Raw genomic sequence first — 23,066 nt, 5'->3', positions numbered from 1 at the left:
CTTCAGACTGTAGTACAAAGCTACAGTCATCAAGGCAGTATGGTACTGGCACAAAGACAGAATTTTGATCAATGGAACAAATTAGAAAGCCCAGAGATAAATCAACACACCTATGGATACCTTATCTTTTTGACAAAGGAGGCAAGAATATACAATGGAGAAAAGACAATTTCTTTAAAAAGTGGTGCTAGGAAAACTGGTCAACCACCTGTAAAAGAATGAAACTAGGACACTTTCTAACATCATACACAAAAATAAACCCAAAATGGATTAAAGATCTAAATGTAAGACCAGAAGCTATGAAACAAGGAAAACATAGGCACAACACTTTCTGACAGAAATCACAGCAAGATCCTGAATGACCCACCTCCAAGAATAATGGAAAGAAAAGCAAAAATAAACAAATGGGACCTAATTAAGCTTAAAAGCTTTTGCACATGAAGGAAACTATAAGCAAGGTGAAAAGACAGCCTTCAGAATGGGAGAAAATAATAGCAAATGAAGCAACTGACAAAGAATTAATCTCAAAAATAGACAAGCAGCTCCTGCAGCTCAATACCAGAAAAATTAATGACCCAATCAAAAAAATGGGCCAAACAACTAAACATACATTTCTCCAAAGAAGACATACAGATGGCAAACACATGAAAAGATGCTCAACATCACTCATTATCAGAAAAATGCAAATCAAAACCATAATGAGTTACCATCTCAAGCCGGTCAGAATGGCTGCCATCAAAAAGTCTACAAACAATAAATGCTGGAGAGGGTGTGGAGAAAAGGGAACCCTCTTACACTGTTGGTGGGACGGCATACTAGTACAGCCACTATGGAGAATAGTGTGGAGGTTCCTTAGAAAACTGGAAATAGAACTGCCATATGACCCAGCAATCCCACTGCTGGGCATCCACACTGAGGAAACCAGAATTGAAAAAGATACGTGTATCCCAGTGTTCATCACAGCACTGTTTACAGTAGCTAGGACATGGAAGCAACCTAGATGTCCATCAGCAGATGAATGGATAAGGAAGTTGTACATATACACAATGGAATGTTACTCATCTATTAGAAAGAACGCATTTGAATCAGTTCCAATGAGGTGGATGAAACTGGAGCCTATTATACAAAGTGAAGTAAGTCAGAAAGAAAAACACCAATACAATATATTAATGCATATATATGAAATTTAGATGGAGAAGGAAATGGCAACCCACTCCAGTATTCTTGCCTGGAGAGTCCTGTGGATGGAGGGGCCTGGTGGGCTGCCGTCTATGGGGTCGCACAGAGTGGACACGACTGAGGTGACTTAGCAGCAGCAGCAGCATGGAATTTAGAAAGATGGTAATGACGACCCTATTTGTGAGACAGCAAAAGAGATACAGATATAAAGAAAAGACTTTTGGACTGTGTGGGAAAAGACGAGGGTGGGATGATTTGAGAGAATAGCATTGATACATGTATATTACCATATGTGAAATGCATCACCAGTCCTAGTTCGATGCATGAAACAGGGCAGTCAAAACTGGTGCACTCCAACAACCCAGAGGGATGGGATTGAGACGGAGGTGGGAGAGGGTTTTGGGATGGGGGACTCATGTACACCTGTGGCTGATTCATGTCAATGCATGGCAAAAAACACCAAAATATTATAAAGTAACTAGCCTCCAATTAAAATAAATCGGTTCAGTTCAGTTCAGTCATTCAGTCGTGTCCAACTCTTTGCCACCCCATGAACCGCAGCATGCCAGGCCTCCCTGTCCATCACCAGCTCCCGGAGTTTACCCAAACTCATGTCCATTGAGTCGGTGATGCCATACAACCATCTCATCCTCTGTCGTCCCCTCCTCCTGCCTTCAGTCTTTCCCAGCATCAGGGTGTTTTCCAATGAATCAGTTCTTCGCATCAGGACTGGTAAGTGTAGATAAAAGTTTACCATTAAGTATATACTCTTATATGGGAGAAGGCAATGGCACCCCACTCCAGTACTCTTGCCTGGAAAATCCCATGGACGGAGGAGCCTGGTGGGCTGCAGTCCATGGGGTCACTAAGAGTCGGACACGACTGAGCAGCTTCACTTTCACTTTTCCCTTTTATGCATTGGAGAAGGAAATGGCAACCCACTCCAGTGTTCTTGCCTGGAGAATCCCAGGGATGGGGGAGCCTGGTGGGCTGCCATCTATGGGGTCGCACAGAGTCGGAGATGACTGAAGCGACTTAGCAGCAGCAGCATACCCTTATATGGTCAGGGTAGTGTATTAATCACTTATAAAGATAGGAGTAAAATTAAAAGACAAAAGTAGTAAAAATAGCTATAACTACAATGGTTAAAGTTGTAGCTAATTATAACTACAAATAAAAAAAGATGTAAAATATGATAACATAAAATGTGGGGAAGAGAGTAAAAATGTTGTTTAGAAAGGAATCAAACTAATGTGTTATATATAAAACAGTGAAAAAAATGGCAATAAGCAATACTTTAATAAATTAATTGCATAATAATTGCATATAATTTAAATGCAAGTGGACTAAATTCTGCAATCAAGGGACCTAGAGGGACTGGATAGATTAAGAAAAAGACTCATCTATATGCTTCCTAGAAGAAATGCACTTTAGATAAAAGTGGGAGGGTAACAGGTAGGAAGATCAGAGGTCCCCAAGGGGCAGGAGGAAATAAACTGCAAGTGGTAGATTTCTTTTTTTTCCCCCTTATCTGTTGACAAAACATGTTCTGCTTAAGACTAACCTCTTTTTTTCTTTTCTCAAACCTTGGACTGATAATGGCTCAACCACTCAACCTTTATTCTTGTCAATTGTTTTATGGCCAGAGATGACACACCTTGTGCCATCCTATCTCAAAGATGCATATTGTGGGATAGGGGCATGGTGAAACTCCCTCAGCCTTGAGTCATTTCTTTTATCTGATTAGAAGCTGGCTAACAGACAGAAAATGCCTTGCTAAAAACTAGCAGGCAGGCATTCTTTCTGCCCCCTTCTGATGTCTGTATCAGAAGCTTTCTCTGTCTCTCTTAATCTTTAATAAAATTCTGTTACACAGAAAGCTCCAAGTGGTCAAGCCTGGTCTCTGGCTCGGGATCAAAATCCTCTCCTCCAGAGATCATGAATCCTGGCATAGCATAAGGCTTGCAGCAGCAACTTTTCAAAAGGACAGAAAAAGACTGAAAGCAGAGTTGGAAAAAGGTGTCCCATGTAAATGGAAATCAAAAGAAAGCTAGGGTAGTTTTACTTATATCAGTCAAAGTAGACTTTGATTGTAATAAGAGACTAAGAAGGATACTACATAATTATAAAGGGATTAAGCTACCAAGAGATTATAACATTGTAAATATTTATGCACTCAATATGTAAGCACCTAAATATATAAAGCAAATATTAACAGACCTAAAGAGAGAAATAGATTGCAATAAAATCACAGTAGGAGATGTTAATGGACCACTTACATCAACATATAGATCATCCACCAGATGGAAAATCAATCAGGAAATACTGCCTTAAGTGATATTTCAAACTTGATGGAGTTAGATATTTACAGAACATTCCACCTAAAAGCAACAGATTGCACATTCTTCTCAAGTTCACACACAACATTTCCCAAGATAGATCATATATTAGGTCACAAACTTGAAATTATGTCAAAAATATTTTCTGACCACAATTATATAATCTAGAAATTAATTATATGAAAACTGGAAAATTCAGAAATGTATGGAGATTAAACCACATGCTATTGAAGTAGGTCAAAGAAAAAGTCAAAAGAGAAATTAAAAATACCTAAGATAAATGAAAATGGAAGTGGAACATACCAAAACTGATGGGATGCTGCAAAAGTAGATGTAAGAGGGGAGTTCATAGCAATAAATGCCTACTGTAAGAAACAAGACTCAACAACCTTGCACCCTAGGAAACTAGAAAACGAAGGTCCAATGAAGCCCAAAGTTAGTATGGGAAGGAAATAAGAAAGATTAGAGAAGAAATAAATGAAATAGACACATAATAGAAAAGATCAATGAAGGAGCTGGTTACATGAAAAATAACAAAATTGAGAAAACTTTAGGTATACTGACCAATAAGAGAGAGCAATCAATGAAATGAAAGAAGAGATGTTACAACTGATACAACAGATACATGCACCCCAAATTCATAGCAGAATTATTTACACTTGTCAAGATACAGAAGCAAGCTAAGTTTCCATCAAGAGGTGAATGGATAAAGAAGTTGTGGTATGTATATAGTTATCAATCTCTCTCTCTCTCTCTCTCTCTCTCTCTCTCTATATATATATATATATATATATATGTATATATATATATATATACCATCCATCTATCTATATCTATATATATATATATATATATATATATATATATGGATATATTAGTTCAGTTCCATTCAGTTGCTCAGTTCAGTTCAGTCACTCAGTTGTGTCTAACTCTTTGTGACCCCATGGACTGCAGCACGCCAGCCTTCCCTGTCCATCACTAACTCCTGTATTTTGCTTAAACTCATGTGTATCTAGCCGGTGATGCCATCCAACCATCTCATCCTCTCTTGTCCCCTTCTCCTCCTGCCTTCAATTATTCCCAGCATCAGGGTCTTTTCCAGTGAGTCAGTTCTTTGCATCACGTGGCCAAAGTATTTAATCCTTCAGCTTCAGCATCAGTCCTTCCAATGAATATTCAGGACTGGTTTGTTTTGGATTGACTGGTTTGATCTCCTTGCAGTCCAATGGACTCTCAAGAGTCTTCTCCAGCACCACAGTTCAAAGGCATTGATTCTTGGGTGCTCTGCCTTCTTTACAGTCTAGCTCTCACAACGGTTTTTGACCACTTGGAAGACCATAACTTTGACTATATGGACCTTTGTCAGCAAAGTAATGTCTCTACTTTTTAATATGCTATCCAGGTTGGTCATAGCTTTTCTTCTAAGGATCAAGCGCCTTTTAATTTCATGGCTACAGTCACCATCTGCAGTGATTTTGGAGCCCAAGAAAATAAAGTCTGTCACTGTTTCCATTATTTCCCCATCTATTTGCCATGAAGTGATGGGACCAGATGCCATGATCTTAGGTTTTTGAATGTTGAGTATTATTAAGCCAGTCTTTTCACTCTCCTCTTTCACTTTTATCCTGAGCCTCTTAAGTTCCTCTTCACTTTCTGCCATAAGGGTGATGTCATCTGCATATCTGAGATTACTGATATTTCTCCTGAGAATCTTAATTCCAGCTTGTGTTTCATGCAGCCCGGCATCTTGCATGAAATATAAGTTAACTAAGCAGGGTGACAATATACAGCCTTGACATACTCCTTTCCCAGTTTGGAACTAGTCCATTGTTCCATGTCTAGTTCTAACTGTTGCTTTTTGACCTGCTTACAGATTTCTCAGGAGGCAGGTAAGGTGGCCTGGTATTCCCATCTCTAAGAATTTTTCACAGTTTGCTGTGATCCACACAATCAAAGGCTTTGGCATAGTCAATAAAGCAGAAGTAGATGCTTTTCTGGAATTCTCTTGCTTTTTCTATGATCCAGTGGATGCTGGCAATTTGATCTCTGGTTCCTCTGCCTTTTCTTAATCCAGCTTGTGCATCTGGAAGTTTTCGGTTCACATACTGTTGAAACCTAGGTTGGAGAATTTTGAGAATTACTTTGCTAGTGTGTGAAATGAGTGCAATTGTGTTGAAACATTCTTTGGTATTGCCTTTCTTTGGGATTGGAATGAAAACTGACCTTTTCCAGTCCTGTGGCCACTGCTCAGTTTTCCAAATTTGCTGGCATATTAAGTGCAGCACTTTCACATCATCATCTTTTATGATTTGAAATGGCTCAGCTGGAATTTCATTACCTCCACTAACTTTGTACTTAGTGATGCTTCCTAAGGCCCACTTGACTTCGCATTCCAGGATGTCTGGCTCTAGGTCAGTGATCACACCATCGTGATTATCTGGGTCATTAAGATCTTTTTTGTATAGTTCGTCTGTGTTTTCTTGCCGCCTCTTCTTAATATCTTCTGCTTCTGTTAGGTCCATAACATTTCTGTCCTTTATTGTGACCATCTTTGCATGAAATATTCCCTTGGTATCTCTAATTTTCTTGAAGAGACCTCTTGTTTTTCCCATTCTATTGTTTTCCTCTATTTCTTTGCATTGATCTCTGAGTTAGGCTTTCTTATCTCTCCTTGCTATTCTTTGGAACTCTGCATTCAGATGGGTATATCTTTCTTTTCTCCTTTGTCTTTCACTGCTCTTCTTTTCTCAGCCATTTTTTAGGCCTCCACAGACAACCATTTTGCCTTTTTGCATTTCTTTTTCTTGAAGATTGTTTTGATTACTGCCTCCTGTTCAGTGTCACGAACCTCCATCCATAGTTGTTCAGGCACTCTGTCTATATATATATATATAAAGTGGAAAAGTGAAAGTGTTAGTCACTCAGTCATGTCTTACTCTTTGTGACCCCCATGGACTGTAGCCTGCCAGGCTGCTCTGTCCGTGGATTTTGTCAGGCAATAATACTGGAATGGGTAGCCATTCCTTTCTCCCGTGTATCTTCCTGACCCAGAGATTGAGTCCAGGCCTCCTGTATTGCAGGCAGGCTCTTTACCATCTAAGCCACCAGGGAAACCTTACACACACACACACAAACACAGAGGAATACAGCTCAGCCATAAAAAATTTTGCCATTTACAACAACGTGGATGGGCTTGGATGGTATTACACGAAGTGAAACAAATCAGAGGAAGACAAATACTGTACGATATCATTTATATATGAAATCAAAAAGAATACAACAAACTAGTGAAAATAACAAAAAAGAAGCAGACTCACAGATACAGAGAATGAAGTAGTAGTACCAGTGGGGAGATGGAAAGGGGAGGGGCAAAATTTGGATAGGGAATTGAGGTTAGAAACTACTATGAATATAAAATATAAGCTACAAGGATATATTGTACAACAGGGAATATATTACATGCAATAATTTAGCCAATATTTTATAATAAGTATAAATGTAGTGTAACCTTTAAAAACTGTGAATCACTGTATTCTACACTTGAAATTTATATAATATTGTACATGAACTATGTTTGACAGAATTTACCTGGGAAGCCATTTGGACCTGGATTTTTGTTTTAGGGGATTTTTTCCATTACCGATTCAATTTCTTTACTAGTAACCAGTTTATTCATTTTCTATTTATTTCTGATTCAGTATTGAAAGACTATATGTTTCTAGGAATTTATCCATTTCTCCTAGGCTGTCTAATTTGTTGATATATAATTATTCATAGCATTCTCTTATCCTTTGTATTTCTGTGGTATTGTAATTTCTCCTCTTTCATTTCTGATTTATTTGGACACTTTTTCCTGGTGAGTCTGGCTAATGTATCAATTTATTTATTTATTATTATTTTTTTTACTTTACAATATTGTATTGGTTTTGCCATATATCAACATGCATCCGCCACGGGTGTACATGTGTTCCCCATCCTGAACCCCCCTCCCACCTCCCTCCTCATACCATTCCTCTGGGTCATCCCAGTGCACAAGCCCCAAGTTTCCTGTATCCTGCATCGAACCTAGACTGGCGATTCGTTTCTTACATGATATTATACATGTTTTATGTTGTATCAATTTCATCTTTTCAAAGAACTAACTTTTAGTTTCATTTATGTGTTCTATTGTGGGGTTTTTCTCCATTTCATTTATTTCTGCTCTGATCTTTATGATTTGCTTTATTCCACTAACCTTGGGGTTGGTTTATTTTTTCTAGTTTCTTTAAATATACATTTAGAGTTTTTGCTTCAGATTTTTCTTATTATTTGAGGTGTACCTATACCACTATGAACTGCCCTCTTAGAATTACTTTTGCCTCATCCCATGGGTTTTGGAAAGTTATATTTCCGTATTCATTTGTCCCAAGGTAATTTTTTATTTCCTCTTTGATTTCTTCATTGATTGAGTGATTGTTGAGTAGTATGTTGCTTAATCTCCACATGTTTGTATACTTTCTAGTTTCCTTGTTGCAACTGAGTTCTAGTTTCATGCTATTGTGATTGGAAAAGATGCTTGACTTGATTTCAAACTTTTTATATTTATTGAGACTTGTTTTGTAGTCTAACCATGCAGTCTATCCTGGAGAGTATTCCTTGTGCACTTGAAAAGTGTGTTCTGCTGTTTTTGGATCGAGTTTTCTATATATATCTATTAAGTCTATATAGTCTAATGTGTTTTTTAAGGCCGTGTTTCCGTATTTATTTTCTTCCTGTGTGACCTATCCATTGATCTAAGTGGGGTATTAACATCCCCTACTATTATTGTATAGCTATCTATTGCTCCCTTTATTTCTGTTAATATTTGTTTTATCTATTTAGGTGCTCCTATATTAGGTGCATAAATGTTTATAAATTTTGTGTCCTCTTGTTGGATTAACCCTTTTTTTCATTCTGTAATGTTCTTCCTTGTATTTTATTACAGTCTTTGTTTTAAAGTGTATTTTGTGTGATACAGAGTATTGCTACCCCAGCTTTCTTTTGTTTTCCATTTACATGGAACTTTTTTCCATTCCTTCACTTTCAATCTATGCATGTCTTTAGATATAAGATGTGCCTCTTATAGGCTGCATGTAGATGGGTCTCAGTTTCTGTCTTCTGTTTTTTAACTTACCTAGTCAGCCACCCTATATGTTTTGATTAGGGCAGTTAGTCCATAGAGATTTACAGTGATAATTGACTTCCCTGTTGGTCCAGTGGTTAAGACTCTGCCCCTCCAATCCAGGGGACAGGGTTTCGATCCATGACTGGGAAAGTTCCACGTGTTACATGACGTGGCCCAATAAATAAATAAAGTAGATAAAATGATAATAGATATGTACTATTGCCATTTTGTTAATTTTCATTGTGTTTTTTGTTGTTTTATCTTTTTTGTCAGTTTCTTTCCTTCTACTTTGATGGATTCCTCAGTGTTATATTTGGATTCTTTTCTCATTATTTTTTGTTATTCATTGTAAGTTTTTAGTTTGTGGTTATCATGAGGTTCATATATAATGACCTTTACATATATCTGTGTATTTAAGCTGATAGTCACTTAAAAGTATTCTAAAAGCACTACACTTTCCCTCCCCCCAACACATACACACTTTTGGTGTCATATTTTTACCAGTCTTTATTTTGTGTATCTCTTAACTACTTATTGTTAAGTAAATCATCAGAAATTTAAATATTTGTTTATACATTTGCCTTTACCAGTGAGATTTTTCTTTCATATTCTTTTTTCTAGTTGTGGCCTTTTTCTGCCAAACATGACCCTTTAACATTTTTTGTAAGGCCAGTTTGGTGGTAATGAACACCTTTATTTTTTGCTTGTCTGGGAAACTGTCTGTCTGTCCTTCAGTTATGAATGATAAACTTGCTGGATCGTGAGTTTTTTCCTTTCATCATTCTATATCCTGTTACCCCGTTATGGCCTGTAAAGTTTCAGCTAAGAAATCAGCAGATAATCTTACGGCATTTTTCTTGTATGTGATTAGTTGTTTTTCTCTTGCTTCTCTTAAGATTTTCCCATTAACTTTTGCCATTTTATTTATTTTTTTTCTTTAATAATTTTAGAAAATGAATCCACCACGGGTATACATGTGTTCCCCATCCTGAACCCCCCTCCCTCCTCCCTCCCCACACCATCCCTCTGGGTCGTCCCAGTGTACCAGCCCCAAGCATCCAGTATCGTGCATTGAACCTGGACTGGCATCTCGTTTCATACATGATATTTTACATGTTTCAATGCCATTCTCCCAAATCTTCCTACCCTCTCCCTCTCCCACAGAGTCCATAAGAGTGTTCTATACGTCAGTGTCTCTTTTGCTGTCTCGTATACAGGGTTATCGTTACCATCTTTCTAAATTCCATATATATGCGTTAGTATACTGTATTGGTGTTTTTCCTTCTGGCTTACTTCACTCTGTATAATAGCAGCTCAACTCCAGAAAAATAAATGACCCAATCAAAAAATGGGCCAAAGATCTAAATAGACATTTCTCCAAAGAAGACATACAGATGGCTAACAAACACATGAAAAGATGCTCAACATCACTCATTATCAGAGAAATGCAAATCAAAACCACTATGAGGTACCATTTCACACCAGTCAGAATGGCTGCAATCCAAAAGTCTACAAATAATAAATGCTGGAGAGGGTGTGGAGAAAAGGGAACCCTCTTACACTGTTGGTGGGAATGCAAACTAGTACAGCCACTATGGAGAACAGTGTGGAGATTCCTTAAAAAACTGGAAATAGAACTGCCTTATGATCCAGCAATCCCACTGCTGGGCATACACACTGAGGAAACCAGAAGGGAAAGAGACATGTGTACCCCAATGTTCATTGCAGCACTGTTTATAATAGCCAGGACATGGAAGCAACCTAGATGTCCATCAGCAGATGAATGGATAAGAAAGCTGTGGTACATATACACAATGGAGTATTACTCAGCCATTAAAAAGAATACATTTGAATCAGTTCTAATGAGGTGGATGAAACTGGAACTTTTGCCATTTTAATTATAACATATCTTGGTGTGAATCTCTTTGGGTTCATCTTTTTTGTGACTGTCTGTTCTTCCTGTACCTGGATGTGTTTCTTTCCCCAGGTTAGGGAAGTTTTCAGCCATTATTTCATCAAATAGTTTTTTTTTTTTTCCCCCCTTTCTCTCTTCTCCTTCCAGGACCCCTATAATGTTCGTGCTGATATGTCCAATGTTATCCAAGAGGTCCTTTAAAGTCATCTCATTTAAAAATTTTTTTCTTTTTGCTGTTTTGTGTGAATTCCATTATTCTATCTTGCCGATCACTACTCCATTATTCTGCATCATCTAATCTGCTGTTTATTCTGTTCAGTATATTTTTATATCAGTTATTGTATTTACATTTCTGATTGGTTCTTTTCTATATTTTCTAAATATTTATTACATTTTTTCATTGATTTCCTCCATTCTTTTCCCAAGTTTGGTGAGCATCTTTATAATCATTTCCTTGAACTCTATATCAGGTAAATTACTTACCACCATTTCTTTGGGATTTTCTTCTGGGGTTTTATTCTGTTCTTTCACTTGGAACATATTCTTCTGTCTCTTCATTTTGAGTTTTGTTTCTGCTTCTGTGAATTATGTGAAACATCTAAGTCTCCTGGTTTTGAAGAAGTGGCCCTGTTATTAAGTGTCCCATGTATAGACTGCTTGTGTCTAGTGACTTTGACAGGTCAGCTGCAGCTAGAGCAGCCCTGGCTGGGGAAGTCCCTAGGGAACACTGAGCCAGAGGTCACCTTGGTTGGATAGCTGGGGCTAGAGCTAGAGCCACTGTGGACTGGGAGTAGTTCAGGGGGATTCAACAATGGCACAGACCAGTGCCTCTGACCCCAGAGAGGGCTCCAGCAGTTCCTTGCCCATTTGGCAGAAGCTCTAAAATAGTAAACGGGTTTTTTCCTGTATAATCTAGGTTCCCTATAAACGTTTTTTTGTTGTTGTTTTTAATTTTTGGTTCTTTGTTTTCGTGTTTTGTGTGTGTGTTTGTGTCCTAACATGGGTGTATGCTCAGGCCACTCAGCTATATCCCTCCCTACTCTATCTCATCCTGAAAGGGGGTAGGGTTCTCATGGATACCATATCTATGTCTTTCCTACTTCTTTCTGTGTGGTCCTTTATGTGAAATAGTTGTTTAATCAGCCTTCAGGGCTTCTTCAGGAGGAATTGTTCTATATGTAGGCATAGATTTGGTGTTTCATGAGAGGAGGTGAGCTCAGAGTCTTCCTATGCTGCCATCTTGCTCTTCTCCCATTTCCTTTAATATTTTGAACAAAATTTCTTTAAACTAATGGTTACTTTGAAGTCTCTGATGTCAAATATGACATCTAGTCCTGCTCACATGCAATTTTTGTTATCTGCTTTATTTCCTGTTTATGAGGCACATGGTCTTTTTTTTTTTTTTTTTTGGATGTCTCATAATTTTTTATTTTTGAAAAACTAGCCATATTAAGGAATATGTCAGTTACTGGATTCTAACCTCTAACCCTCTCCAAGACTTTTTTATTGTTCTTTTCTTATTGTTGTTGTTGTTGTTTTTGATGGGCTGTTTTAAAGAAGTCTGTTACTTAAATTGTGAAGCTTTTGATGTTGCTCCTCAGAGGGTAAAGTTTCAAGTATATGTATAGTCACTTTGGGATCACAAATTTTAGCAGTGCTCTCTTTGATTATCTCTTTCTCTGAACTCTCTTTTAAACTGATTTATATATCATTATACATCACCTATTAGGTGCCACTAATTACTAGATGACTGTCATAATGTTTTAAACAATGCTCTGAGGAATAAATTTCTCATTAATCTAATCCAGTTAAATTCATGAAATGATAGTTGTTGAAGGCTGTCTTTGGGAGTTGTTCTACTTCAAGGAGGCCTCTCTCTTCTTAGCTATATCTTTCTGTGGTTCTCTCTGGTGAACTAGCTGTCTATGGTTTATCTTCTTGCTCTTAATTGAGAGGAACTAATGATTTGCAGACTGTCCTTGGACTTGTGTACACTCTGTTTCACATAGTCATTTGCTCATGGAGATTTCATGCTCACTTTCTTGTGGATTGCCTCTAACCCTAGGAAAACTCTGAAAAACTACTATGGGTACTGGGTGGAGTGGTAGTCTATTGAAGTACAGACTTATTATTTCCCTCTGTGAAACCTCTGACCTATATAAGAAAGCTGGGACAAGGGGGAGAAGTCAGAATTCCAGTATTCAAGGTCTGACACACCTGCAGTAGAATATCTATCCTGTCAATAGGGACTGAGTTAAGGAAAGGAGCCCTTAAACTCTTGGCTACACTCACTAGGGATTCAGTCTTTTCAATTTGGAATTTTAGGGTACAGAAAAACGCTGGCAACCTGTCATTTGAGGTTTGATATGGAAAGCCTTGATTGGAAGCTAGACACAGACCTTATATGCTTCAAAAATTGTTACTTAAGATGGATCATAGACCTAAACATAACACGCAAAACTATAAAAATTCTAGAATATAACATAGAAGAAGATCTAAATGACCTTGGGTTTGACAATGACTTGTTTAAATTCAGCATCAAAAGAATGATTCATTAAAGAAAGAAGTGATAAATTGGACTTCATTAAAATGAAAATTTTCTGCTCTGCAAGACATTGTCAAGAGACTGAGAAGGTTCAGACTAGGAGAGAATATTTGCAAAAGATATACCTTATAAAGAACTGTTCTCCAAAATATAGAAGAAACTCTTAGAGTTCAATGATAAGAAAATAAACTGATTTTCAAATAGCCAAAAATATGAACAGACATTTCACTATAGAAGAGTTACATATGGAGAATAAGTTTATGAAAAGATGCTCAACATCTCATGTCATTAAAGAATTGTAGACTAAAACAACAGTATCACTACATACTTGTTAGAATGGCTAAAATTCTAAATACTGACTATATCAGATGTGGCCAAGGATGTGGAGCAAGAGGAACTCTTATTCATTGCTGATGGGAATGCAAAATGGAAGAGTTTGGCAGTTTCTTACAAAATTAGACATAGACTTATTGTGCCATCCAGCAATCACATTTCTAGATATTTATCCAAATGAATGAAAACTTAGAACTACACCAAAACCTACACATTAATGTTTATATTGGCATTATTAATAATGGCCAAAAATTGGAAGGAACCAAGATGTTCTTTAATAGATGAACGGATAAACTGTCGTTCATTCACAAAGTGAAACATTATTCAGGGATAAAAAAGAAATGTTATCAAGCCATGAAGAAACATGGAGAACTTTTAAATTCATATTGCTAAGTGAACAAAACCAGTCTGTTAGTTTATGAATTAGGATATAGTTTATCTTGGGCAACATTCCATGTACAGTTGCAAGGAATATGAATTTGACTGCTATTGTGTATAGTGTTCTACAAGTGTCAGTTAAGACAAGTTGATTCTAGTGCTGTTTATGTCTTATTAACTTTCTAGCTAACTGTTCTGTTAAACTTTTTTCAGTTCAGTTCTGTCACTCAGTTGTGTCCGACTCTTTGCGACCCCATGGACTGTAGCACGCCAGGCCTCCCTGTCCATCATCAACTCCCAGAGTTTACCCAAACTCATGTCCATTGAGTCAGTGATGCCATCCAGCCATCTCATCCTCTGTTGTCCCCTTCTCCTCCTGCCCTCAATCTTTCCCAGCATCAGAGTCTTTTCCAATGAGTCAGCTCTTTGCATCGGGTGACCAAAGTATTGGAGCCTCAGCTTCAACATCAGTCCTTCCAATGAACACCCAGGACTGATCTCCTTTAGGATGGACTGGTTGGATCTCCTTACAGTCCAAGGGACTCTCAAGAGTCTTCTCCAACACCACAGTTCAAAGGCATCAATTCTTCGGTGCTCAGCTTTCTTCACAGTCCAACTCTCACATCCATACATGACTACTGGAAAAACCATAGCCTTGACTAGACGGACCCTTGTTGGCAAAGTAATGTCTCTGCTTTTTAATATGCTGTCTAGGTTGGTCATAACTTTCCTTCCAAGGAGTAAGCGTCTTTTACCATCTGCAGTGATTTGGGAGCCCCCCAAAATAAAGTCAGCCACCATTTCCACTGTTTCCCCATCTATTTGCCATGAAGTGATGGGACCAGATGCCATGATCTTCGTTTTCTGAATGTTGAGCTTTAAGCTAACTTTTTCACTCTCCACTTTCACTTTCATCAAGAGGCTTTTTAGTTCCTCTTCACTTTCTGCCATAAGGGTGGTGTCATTTGCATATCTGAGGTTATTGATATTTCTCCTGGCAATCTTGATTCCAGCTTGTGCTTCTTCCAGCCCAGCGTTTCTCATGATGTACTCTGCATATAAGTTAAATAAGCAGGGTGACAATAGACAGCCTTGACGTACTCCTTTTCCTATTTGGAACCAGTCTGTTGTTCCATGTCCAGTTCTAACTGTTGCTTCCTGACCTGCATATAGGTTTCTCAAGAGGCAGGTCAGGTGGTCTGGTATTCCCATCTCTTTCAGAATTTTCCAGTTTATTGTGATCCACACAGTCAAAGGCTTTGGCATAATAAAGCAGAAATAGATACTTTTCTGGAACTTGCTTTTTCGATGATCCAGTGGATGGTCTAAATTTTCATCTAGGTATAACTGACAACATTAATTTCAGCTGTACAGCATAATGATTCAGTATTTGTATACACTGTGAAATGATCACCACAATAAGTCTAGATTCCCTCTGTCACTGAGTTATAAAATATGAAATATAGTATTATTGACTATTATCACCATACTGTAAATAATATCCAAAAGCCTTATTTGTGACTGGAAATTTGTATTTCTTGACCCCCCTCACCCATTTTGCTCACCCCTCAAACCCCTCCCCTCCAACAATAACCAGTCCACTCTCTGTGTCTTTGAGCTTTTTTTTTTTTAATTCCACATAAATGAACTCATATTTGTCTTTGTCTCTCTGACTTATCTCACTTAGCATAATACCCATAAGGTCCACCCATGTCACATATGACAAGATTTCATTCTTTTGTGTGTGTATATGTCTATTTAAATTCTCTGCCTGTTTTTTGATTTGGGAGATTTTTACCATTCAATCGTAGGTGTTATTTATATATCTTAGATATTAACCCCTTGTTAGATATGACTTGTAAATATCTTCTTCCTAAATTTAGTAGGTTACCTTTTCATTTTGTCAATGGCTTCCTTTGCTGTGCAGCTTTTTAGTTTAATGCAGTCCCATTTGTTTGTTTCTGCTTCCCTTGCCTGGGAAGATATATCCAAAAAATACTGCTATGATTTTTGTCAAAGTGTCCTGCCTATGTTTTCCCCTAGGAGTCCTATGGTTTCTGGTCTTACAATTAGATCTTTAAACCATTTTTAGTTTATTTTTGTATATGGTGTTAGAGAATGTTCCATTTCCAACCTTTTATATGTAGCAGTCCAGTTTTCCCAGTACCACTTGCTGAAAAGATTGTCTTTTCCCCTTTGTATGTTCTTGCCTCTTTGTCATAGACTAATTGACTGTAAGTGTGTGGGTTTATTTCTGGCCTTTCTATTCTGTTCCATTGATCTGTATGTCTGCTTTTGTGCCAGTACCATACTGTTTTGATTACTATAGCTTTGTAGTATAGTTTGAGATCAGGACGTGTGATGCTTCTCTAGTAATCTGTAAGAGTAAAGTATTGAAATCTCCAGATATAATTGTGGGCTTGTCTGTCTCCTTGCAGTTCTCTCAGTTCTTGCTTCAGTTATTGTTATGTCTTCTTGGTAAATTGCCGTCTTTATCATTATGTAATGTCTATCTTTATCTTGAGTATTTCTTCTGAAGTCTAATTTTTTATATTAATGTAGACTCTCCAACTTTCTTTTGATTAGTGTTTGCATAATACAATATTATCTATGTATTTTTATTTGAAATTAATTTCTGGTAGAAAGCATTTACTTGGGTTTCATGGAAGATTTTAATAACTAAATATATTATGGGACTATACAAGATTTCCTATATTGTTCTTGAATTGGTTTTGTTAAGTTACATTTTTCTAGGAATTCTTTAGTTTCCTTTAAATTTTCAATCCTATTCACATAAATTGTTGAAACTGTTCCTTACTCTTCTTAATCTCCCTTTTCATCTTTGTTTTCCCTTTCTTTCATATTATTTCCCTGTACCTTTTCATCTTGATGAATCTACCACATTTTTGTCTATTTTATTAGCTTTCTAAAAGAAATGTGAAATTTTATTGACCTTCTTTGTCTTTATTTTCTATTTTATGAATTTATGCTTTTGCCTTTAATACCTTCTTACTTCTGCTCCCTCCTCCCTCGTTGTTCCTACTATGTTTGTAAGTTGGATACCTAGCTGATTAATTTTCACCCTGCCATCTAATATACATATTTAAGGCTGTAAACTTCCCTCAAACCACGCTTTCATCATGCTTTTTATATGTAGTATTTTCATTATGTTTAAACATTAAGTATTTTAATTTGTCCCTTATGATTTCTTTGATCCATATATTTTTGTTTTTAATTGCAAAATATAGGTAGATGTTTTATTTACCCTCTAGGTAGATGTTTTATTTACCCTATTAACATATAACTTAATTGCAATATAGCCTGACAACATGGATGCTATGATACCAATTCTATAAATTAGTAAATAATTTTTTAATGGAGAATCAATTATTTTTTGAACTTTATTTTTTCTTTTTGATTTTTTTATTTGGGTGTGCTGGGTCTTTGTTGCTGTGCAGGCTTTTCTCTAGTTGTGGAGAGTGGGGGCTACTCTGGTGGATGGGCTTCTCATTGGGGTATCTTGTCTTGTTGTGGAGCACAGGCTCTAGAGCATTCAAGCTTTGTTAGTTGTGGCTCCCAGACTCTAGAGCATAGGCTCAGTAGTTGTGGTGCATGGGCTTAGTTGTCCTGTGGCATATGGGATGTTCCTGAACCAGGGATAAAATCTGTGTCTCCTGCATTGGCAGGTGGATTCTTTACCACTGAGCCACTAAGCAAGTACCTTGAATTTTAATTAATTCTTAATTTACAACTATTCTTGATTTACAGAAAATTGCAAAGGTGGTACAGAAATTTTCCATATACTCAACCTAGTTCCGTGTTTTACAAAATCTTTCATTGTTATAATACATATTTTAGAATTAGCAAAGTAAAAATGATACATTATTAACTAAAGCTATTTCATGCAAATTTACTCAGTTTTTACCTAATATTCCCCCCTTTTTTTCTCTGTTTCAGATCCCATGTAGAATACTACAAAGTTTCTCAACAAAACATTAGCAAACCGAACCCAACAGCACATAAAAAAAATCATACACCACAACCAAGTAGAATTCATCCCAAGTTCAAAAGGATAGTTCAATATATGCAAATCAATCAAGGTATTTTTAATTTCCTCTTTATTACTGACCCATTCACGGACCACAGCCTTGTCCAACTCAATGAAATTAAGCCATGCCTTGTGAGGCCATCCAAGAACAACGGGTCATGGTGGAGAGTTCTGACACAATGTGGTCCACTGGAGAAGGGAATGGCAAGCCTCTTCAGTATTCTTGCCTTGAGAACCCCATGAACAGTATGAAACGGCAAAAGGATAGGACACTTAAAGATGAACTCCCCAGGTCGGTAGGTGCCCAATATGCTACTTGAGATCAGTGGAGAAATAACTCCAGAAAGAATGAAGGGATGGAGCCAAAGCAAAAACAACACCCAGTTGTAGATGGGACTGGTGATAGAAGCAAGGTTCAATGCTGTAAAGAGCAATATTGCAGAGGAACCTGGAATATTAGGTCCATGAATCAAGGCAAATTGGAAGTGATCAAACAGGAGATGGCAAGAGTGAACATCGACATTCTAGGAATCAGCAAACTAAAATGGACTGGAATTGGTGAATTTAATTCAGATGACCATTTTATCTACTACTGTGCGCAGGAATCCCTTAGAAGAAATGGAGTAGCCATCATGGTCAACAAGAGTCCGAAATGCAGTACTTGGATGCAGTCTCAAAAACGACAGAATGAGGCGGTTGGATGGCATCACTGATTCAATGGACATGAGTTTGAGCAAATTCCAGGAGTTGGTGATGGACAGGGAGGCCTGGTGAGCCACAGTTCATGGGGTCACAAGGAGTCGGACACGACTGAGCAACTGAACTGAACTGATTGACCCATTGGGTTTTTGGTAGCATGTTGTTTAGTCTCCATGTAATCATTTTTTTTTTTTTTTTCATTTCACTTTCTGTGGTTAATTTCTAGTTCTATTCCACTGTGGTCAGAAATGATGCTTGAAATAATTTCTGTACTCTTAAATTGTTGAAGCTTGGTTTGTGCGATAGTAAGTGGTCAATCCTAGTGAATGTTCCATGTGCACTTGAAAACAATGTGTATTTTTCTTTCTTTTTTTTTTGATGTAATGTCCTGAAAATATCAAGTCTGTTTTATCATTTAATATTTGTTGCCTTATTGATTCTGTTTGGAAGATCTTTCCATTGATGTGAGTGGGGTGTTAAAGTCTCCTACTATTATATTCCTGTCAGTTTCTTCCTTTAGGTCTGATACGTATTTGGGTGCTCCTATATTAGGTGTATATATGTTGATGAGTAGAGAATCCTATATTATCTTTTTATCATTATATATTCCTCCTTTATCTTTCTTCATGCCTTTGTTTTAAAGTCTATTTTCTCTGATATATGATATTGTGACACCCGCGTTATCATTTCTATTTGCATAAAATATTTTCCATAGTCTCAATCTGTGCGTGTCCTTTGCCCTACAGTGGGTCTCTTGTAGGCAGCGTGTCATAGGCTCACATTTTCCCCCAATTTGCTACTCTGTTTCTTTTGGAGCACTTAGTCTCTTGACATTTGATGTAATTATTGATAGTTATGTATTTATTGCCATTTTAAACCTTGTTTTGTCATTGATTCTATGTTTCTTCTTTGTTCCTTTCTTTTTCTATTTTTCCTTTTGTGGCATGATGATTTTCTCTCATATAATGCTTATGTTCTTTTTTTTTTTTTAATCTATTGTATGCTTTTGATTTGCGGTTACTCTGTCAAATATGTAAACCCCTTTCTATATCTACTTACCTTAGACTAGTAGTCTCAATAGGCTCAAACACATTCTGGGGGAAAAAAATCTACATTTTCCTACTGTCTACCCCCAAATTTCATGATTTTGATGTCCTCTTTTACATCTTTTTTTTTTCTTGCTGTTCATTGTGGTTATCACTGTTACACATTTTCTTTTTTCCAAATCTGTGTATTGACTTATTTTCCAGTTATGATTTTCCCTTTCCTATGGATTTTTACTTCTTTTCTAGAGAACTTCCAGTATTCCCTTTAGTACTGCTATATTCTTATTTTTTGCTTCTCTGATAAATTCTTCCTCTCTCCTATTCTAAGTGGGTAGAGTATCCTAATTGTTGATTTTCCCCTTTCAGGACTTTGAATATATATCTTTCCACTTCCTTCTGGCCTGCAACATTTCTGTAGTGAGATCAACTGTTATCCTTATGGGGGTCCCTTTATAATTAACTGTTTTTCTCTTGCTTCCTTAAGAATCCCATCTTTAACTTTTTCCATTTCAGTTAAAATGTCTTGGTGTAGATATGCTTGGGTTTATATTGTTTGGGATAAACAAGCATCCATCTTCTGTGTTCCCTGTACCTGGATTTCTGTTTCCTTCTTTAGGTTTTGTAAGTTTTCAGGCATAATTTCTTCAAATATATTTTCGACCCCCCCCCTTTCTCTTTCTTTTCCTGGAATCCTTATTATGCATAGTTTGGCACACTTTATATTATCCCATGGGTCTCTTATATTGCTTTCATTTTTTTCCCCCAGTTTGGCCTTCTGTCTGCTATTCTGATTGGATGATTTCCATTATTCTATATTCCAAGTCACTTATTCATTCTTCTCCATTGTTCATTCTGATTTTCATTGGCCTTAGTTGAGCTTTTCTCTGCAAAATGAGTTTTCTATTTTTTCTTTGTTCTTCTTTATAGTTTCTGGTTCCTTTTTACAGTACTCTGCATTTCTGTAGAGAGCCTTTCTTAATTCCTTCAATATTTTCATTATTTCCCTTTTGAACTCTGTCTGTTATACTGAAGAGGCCTGTTTTATTGTTAATTTTTTTCAGGGAAATGCTCATTCTTTTAACTGGGAGTGGTTCCTCTGCTCCATTTCACCTATATTTACCTAAGTTTAGGAGATACATCGATTGTGGTCTTGGAGAATTGTCTTTTGCCCCTTTCCTCAGCCTTTGCTGTTTTCCCCTTGATAGGGGGTGGGCAGATGTAGTGGTGGGTGCCTGATCTTGGGGTTCTCAGCTCAGGCAGACAGCTCAGGTGCATGCCTGGGACATATGATGGTAGCACATGAGTGTACAACCACTCCTGGAGTTTGGATGGGTGTCAGCAGGGGCCCAGGACCACTCCTGGTTTCTGGGCAGGTGGTAGTGATTTGCAACAGTCCCTGGAGCCTGTGTAGGTAGTGTCCTGCCCTCTGTGAGCATTCACACAGGGAAAAAGTCTATAATCCAGTGCAATCCCTCCCCTCATACACCCCACAAACAATGGCAACTGGACTCTAAGGTGGCCCAGGCTTCCTCCGCTTACACTCCCAGCCACAGTTGCACTGGATTCTGCCGGGAGCCAGCACGGGAGTCCCCACCCATAACAAGATTATGTGGGAGATTTCTGGTGGGCAAGGCAAGCCAGAACTCGAGGGGTGCCCCTCTGGGCCTGCCTGAGCGTCTACCCCAAATCCAGAGTCTGCCTGCTTTACTGCTTTGTGCTCTCACCTACACCTCTTTTATGGGGGGCTGTCCCCCACCACCATCTGTCTCTCTGAAAGAGTTAACTTACAGCTCCAGTTAATAAAGTTCCTGGGTGTGACAAGAGTGTTTTAGTTCACAAACCCCTCAGATGGCAAACTTGCCTGACAAGTTTACCTGGACTCCTACAGCTATGCATACGATTGTTTACGGTCTCCCAACTTTGAGAAGCACGGGAAGCTTAAGATATTCAAATAGCTTAGAGCCTCTCAGAGAGTTAGAAGCTGTCAGAATAAAACTAGATTTCATTGATGAGCCAATGCTTGCTGCCAAGTTTCCACATCCCCTGTATTGTATCCTTGAATGTGTATTAATATAGTTGGTATGCAGAAAAAATTAGTAGTGGCCTTGGTGTTAGCGACTTTAGACCCTTAAGGTAATAAATTCTTTCCTTTGTTGTAAACCCACTGCACCTCTGCCCTATAGGAATGTAACTTTATCTAACACCTTCGGAGGATGGCGCCAAACTTTAAAATAATTACTCTTAGAGAAAATAAGTCTTATGGTTGACAAACCTTTGTCAGAGTCATAAAATGTTAATAGGCCTTCTGGCCAGAAGATGATGTAAATCTTTTTGTATTTGTATACCATAAATTTACAGAAAAGAAAGCCTGGTCTCAATAAGGATCAAAGACTGCTGACTTTGCATGATTTCACACCCCCTATTATCCTCTATGTGCAACTTACAGTATAAAAGCCCGTTGAAAATAAAGCTATGGGCCTTGCTCACCGAAGCTTGGTCTCCCTGTGTCGTTGTTTCCTTTTCCTCCTTTTCTCTTCTGTTCTTCCTTCATGCCAAAATAATTTGGAGCCCGGGGGTCCTCTGTGACCACTTATTTGCCTGGGCTTCTAAGACCCACTCGAGAAGGTGCCTAAGGTGGGGCACCTTCCGCTATTCGAGAGGGCACCTGCGGCCTCCGTGGTCAGAGCAAGTTTGGTGTCACGAACTTTATTGATTTCCCACGTAAACCAGTTATTATTGAGCCTCTAATAAATCTCTCAGCCTTTGCTATCCCTTAATCGCCAACGCCGTCATCCTGAGGGAATCCCTGGATCCAACCAGGGCTGGACCCTGGTAGGATTCCCACTCCTCCCCCAGCCTGTCTACCCATAGCCTATCCCAGTCCTCTCACAGGGTTTTATCTCTGAAGCCCGAGTTTCAGTATCCAGCCTCCACCAGCACTGGAAGATGTGCGTGTCAGGCTGAGGAGTGCAGGACATCAGCACTGACCATCTGTGCAGTTCTCCCTCTGCTCTGGCTGCAGAGAAATGGCTATTGCATTTTCCTCTGAGGCTGTGAAACTCCCTTTCTTCTTTCACAGTTCCCTCCTAGGGATGCAGGTCCCATCTTGACTCCTTTCTTGCTTTCCTTTTTCCCACCCAGTTACACTGTGACTTTCTTGCCTTTTTAGCAGTCAGAGGTCTTCTGGCAGTGTTCAATAGATATGCTGTGAAAATTATTCCACATGTAGATGTATTTTTGTTTTATTTATGAGAGAGGGTGAGCTTCACATCCTGTTCTCTGCCATCTTGTTCTTTCTCCCAAGAATCAATTCTTGCAAGCATTCCAAATGTACTTCAAATGAATTGTGTTTTCTGTAACTCAAGTCAGAAGTGTATATATTTCCATTCACATTTTGTAAGGCTTGTAATTTGTGTTGTTTAAATCTTCTGTATGCTGTTG

The 23,066-nt window shown here is 37.9% G+C and overlaps 1 long non-coding RNA gene across 5 annotated transcripts in view; it reads left to right on the top strand.

Annotated features, from left to right (window-relative positions):
• The window catches only part of LOC109555334 (uncharacterized), a 192,171-nt gene extending 170,055 nt beyond the window's left edge, over positions 1 to 22,116 (top strand). For all 5 annotated transcript variants that reach the window (XR_011565132.1, XR_011565131.1, XR_011565133.1 and 2 more), the window contains one exon: positions 17,790 to 22,116. This is a non-coding gene — a long non-coding RNA (uncharacterized lncRNA). The remainder of the gene's footprint in view (positions 1 to 17,789) is intronic.
• The last annotated feature ends 950 nt before the right edge of the window (positions 22,117 to 23,066 follow it).

Source organism: Bos indicus, chromosome X, assembly GCF_029378745.1.
Source record: "Bos indicus isolate NIAB-ARS_2022 breed Sahiwal x Tharparkar chromosome X, NIAB-ARS_B.indTharparkar_mat_pri_1.0, whole genome shotgun sequence".
In the NCBI taxonomy this organism is placed as follows: domain Eukaryota; kingdom Metazoa; phylum Chordata; class Mammalia; order Artiodactyla; family Bovidae; genus Bos; species Bos indicus.
Note: the sequence above shows the minus strand (reverse complement) of the source record. Positions and strands in the feature narration are given on the sequence as shown.